Source organism: Belonocnema kinseyi, chromosome 3, assembly GCF_010883055.1.
Source record: "Belonocnema kinseyi isolate 2016_QV_RU_SX_M_011 chromosome 3, B_treatae_v1, whole genome shotgun sequence".
NCBI lineage: Eukaryota > Metazoa > Arthropoda > Insecta > Hymenoptera > Cynipidae > Belonocnema > Belonocnema kinseyi.
In genome coordinates this window covers 39,427,485-39,432,262 of record NC_046659.1, presented here as the reverse complement: position 1 = coordinate 39,432,262, position 4,778 = coordinate 39,427,485, and positions in this window count along the sequence as shown.

Genomic DNA, 4,778 nt, shown 5'->3' with positions numbered 1-4,778 from the left:
AAATTATACAAGATTGTTCAATCGTAAACAAAGATTAGCTTTTATGACTGTTGGAATTACCCTTTTTGTTAGGGCAGATATACGTTCAAGTTATAAACCGCACGTGTTGGAGTCATAAAAATTCGACTCAGGAGATAAATTTATGTCTTCAAGGCACAAAAACTTGTCTCCAAGACATAAATTGAAGTCTGCCTCCGTCTCAAAACTAAGACATGCTCAATTCAAACTTTTCGACATCAGCATGTCTTGATTGGGGGCAATTCAAGTCGAACTCAAGTCGAAGCATTTTCATTCGGGAGAGTAGTTCAAGTTTTTCTTATTTTTTTATGAAAGAAAGTTATTAATGTTTTTTAGCTAAGTCCGAAAAGAAAAACTTTTAAACTTCCAGCAGATAAAATTATCAGTAGAAGTACCAGAAGATTTTTGTGAAGTTTTACTTTAATTGAACTGGCCAGTCATCAAGTTCGAAGGTCTTATTATTTTATGGGGTGCCATGATATTAAACTCGCAGCTGCGCTGCACACTGTCATCCAAGTCTACACGTGAAAAATGTTATTTTTCAACAAATTTGTATGAATTTTTGTATTTTATAGAAAATAAGTTTTTATTTATGGCATACGTAGAATGTTTTATTTAAGCCGGTTTCCGATCATTAAGGTATGATTTTATCTCTCTTCACCTTTTGTCTTAAGAGATTTTGTTCAAACATGTAAACGTTAACATTGACAACTATTAAAGAAAAGAGATCCATCATGAAAATTTTTGAAATAAAATACCTTATAATTAGTGATAGGCACTGTTCGGCCTGGCTGTGTTAATATATGACCTGTAAAAGTTGGTCACAAAGTTTTTTTTTATAGAGACATGTTGTTATAAGGTGACATGTATGTTATAATGCTAAACTTCTATCCTACATTTGCTAAACATCTAAAAAAGTTTTTGGGTTCTAAATGTTCCAGTTATTCTGAAAATAATAAAAATGCCAAAAAGCTGAGCATAGCAGACGACACTTTTTAACAGTCTCGCGCGAGTTTTGAGGGAATTTTTAAATTACACTCTACAAATTGACAAATTACATTGAACATCTGTTACATTTATTAAGTCATATTTTAATATAATATAGTTTGTAGTGTGCTGAATTATTTTGAATAACATTTCAATGAATATGGAACTTGAACATTAAGTTAAGTTCTGTGCAGCGTATATTTTATATTCCCTAAATGAACATACTGTTGTTTTTTCTGAAAATAAAATAAAATTGAAATAAAATTATTACGACTTTTGATTTATGGGTAATTTGTACAAATAATTTCTTATCTGTTATTATTTATATGCGAAGAAATAGAATAAAGCTATTATTATAATTAAAAATGGTAACAATGAAACTTAAATAAAATTGAATTCATTGAATCGGTTTTCAAGAAAAAGAATGGTTTAAAATATTTGTTAACATTATTACATTCTCATCAGAGAAGGTATTAGATTTGTGTAAAATCTGACCACCCCCCTCCTCCAGTTTTTGTCAAATGTCCACGTTCTGAGACCCCCTGAATCCGAAAAATAGGTTTTTATGAATGTGTTTGTCTGTATGTCTGTCTGTGAACACGATAACTTTTGAAAAAATTAATCTATTAGATTGCCGTTTTGTGCACGCGTTTAGTGTCCTAAACTGAAAGTCAAGGCCGTTAGCCAGCCATTTTGGACACAAATTCAAAAAGTGGGCACATTTTGAAAATTTTTGAGACCACTCAAGTCAAGAGAAGAAAAATTTTGCTTTTTGAATGCCCTTAAAGATTATCATAAGAACTTTTTGAATTTCCTTGAAAAATAAAAAATTCTAATTTTGACAGCATACAAGATAATAAAAAATCCAAAAATTATATTTTCCGGCTAAACTGTGCTACATACAGTAAAAGATGAATATACAAAAATTGTGCATTTGAAAAAGTTCTACAAATTTCTTTCAACCCCTTTTTGATAGGATGCACAATTTTGGCTTTAATCATGAAAAACGTCATTACAAGTAAAAAAAATGTGCCCGCTGCGTGGGCACATTCTTATCACAACTTTTGTCTTTTAATTTCTTTTCGTCTCGTGTGTGGGGTTTAAAAAAATTTAACTTTTAATGTTTTTGATGCTATTTTTTATGATTAAAACTAAAAACAGAACTATCAAAAAATTATTCATGACCAATAAATCATTTTTACATTCTCAACAGAGAATGTATTGGATTTGTATCAAATTTGACCCCCCACCCCTCCTAGTTTTTGTCAAAAGTCCACGTTTTGAGACCGCCTGAATCCGAAAAATAAGTTTTTACGAATGTGTCTGTATGTCTATCTGTCTGTCGTTATGTCTATCTTTATGTCTGTATGTATGTCTGCCTGCTTAATAGACTGTATGTGTAAAGTTTAAATCATTAAAGAACATTGGAAATGAGAAAATTCAGTTTATGGAAAAACGACAAAAGTTGCAATGAAATATTTAACACATTTTCTTCAAAGAATTCGGGTTTTTTTAACGGGACAATTAAACTACGCCTGTTTTAATACCAATGCAAGTTATGAATTATAATAATATGTATTTATGGAAATGATATAAAATGACAGGGATAAACTCGAGTGCGAAGCACGAGATACGTGATGAGAATGTTTTCGTTAAAGCCGAAGGAGCTTTAACAAAAGAAAATTCACAATCATCGAGAGCGAAGCGCGAGAACCAACAGTCGCGTTAAATCTTATGGATGACAAATAAACATTTAGCGGTTCAAAGTATATAGAAATTGTTTATTTCCGCCCGCTTTAATACCTGGGGGGGGGGGGGGGGGGGGGGGGGGGGGGGGGGGGGGGGTACACAGAGACCTCTCTACCTTGAAGGAAAAAAGTTCGGGAGACCAAACCAGTCGTCCTTATTTTTGAAGATTTTGCATTTATATCCAGGTCTCTGTGCCCCCCACCCCACACTCACACACACAAAATTTAGCCAAGCGGACGGAAGTAGACAATTTCTATGTACTTCGAACCGCTAAATGTTTATTCTCTGTCAGAATTTCCGAACAAGTTTGTATTGTTCGATAACATGTTTAACGGAACAAAAAAGATTTGTGATAGAGATTGAAAATGCGCGTTTTTTACATATTTTTCAACGCAAAAATAGTCAAAAAACGATGTTTTTGGAGGTTAGCAGAAAACCTACTTTTTTGCAGGGCTGTGTTATTAATTATTACACCATTAAGCCATTTCCCTTGCGGGGTAGGCGTGACTCACTCGATGGGGAAAGGAGTAATGTGGGGAAGGGATAGAGAATTTTCATAATGATCCAGGATTCTCGCATTATTTATGGCACGCTGCCATTTACTTTACCTTGATACACCTGTTTCGTTAGTCGTTCATTTGGCATTCTCTCAACATGTCCGAACCATCTTAACCGATTTCTTTCCCATGTGTCTACTAGCGTCTCTTCTGCACCACATTCTTTCAGAATTATCTCGTTACTTACTTTGTCCATCAGGGTCTTCCCGCATATTATGCGCATGAATCTCATGTCAATTGCGTTAATTTTACTTTTATCTTTTTCTTCATAAGTCCATGTCTCGCTACCGTACAGTACAGTCGGTACAAACATAGAATTATGTATTGCCATTTTAGCTTTATTTGATATATTTTTACTTCTGATAAGGGGACCTGCTTTACCAATAAACTTCTTACCTTCTCTCATCATTCAATAAAATATTGCATAGTGTTTTCTCACTCTTTCCTTCGAACACCATAGTTTTTGTTTTATTTGCGTTAGTTTTGAGGCCCATGCTCTTCATGCTTACATTGAGTTTATTCAAAATTCTTTGGAAATCTCCGATTGACTCTACCATAACAACCTTATCATCTGCGAACGCTAATCCACGTACCCTTACTGTTTCGAGATCCACACCCTCTTGTCGAAAAGAGCCATTCTTAAACACTAGTCCATAAATAATATAAATAACCATGAAGACATAACGCATCCTTGTCTAACTCCTTGAATAATATCGAAACAGTCACTCAATTTCCCATTCACCCTTACACTCGCTTTGCTACCCATACATATTGTTTTTACAGCTTGTAGGAGCCATCCATTGTTTCCAAACTCTTCCAGGACTTACCAAAGTTTACTTCTATTTACCTTGTCAAAAGCTTTTTCTCTGTCATCAAATGCACAGGAAACTTTTTTTCCTACTCTCAAATTTTTTTCTGTTATTTGCCTTAAGCTAAATATTTGATCCGTACATGACCTTCCTGGCAAAAACCCACTTTGGACTTCCCAAATCTTTACTTCTGTTATTTTACTTACGGTAATTAATAAGCTAAGCCTTACCGTTTTTCAAGTTCTTAATTATATCCCTAACCTCAGTGACACAAACTTTCTCAATTGAGTTTTTTATCGCGTCGTGTTCAACATCGCAGTTGTGGTGTCCTATAACTTCATCTCCGAATTGTCTCCTCAAATAGTCTCTGAAAGCCTCCAGTATTCCGTCTGCATCATATACCATTTCCCCCCTACTATTTCTCATGTTGACAAATTCTGTACTTTTGTTTCCTTTCATTTTTTATAAAGCAGTTTAATTAATTTGTTAAAATATTCCATTGATATGAAGATTTCAGGTTGAAAAGTAACATTTTCAGAGCTTAGATTTCATTAACGACTACGTCAATTTGAGTAAAACTTGACAGAAAACTTCTACGGATTCTACTGAACATTTCATGTTCTGGAAGTTTTTCTATGCAAGATGGGGGGGGGGGGGG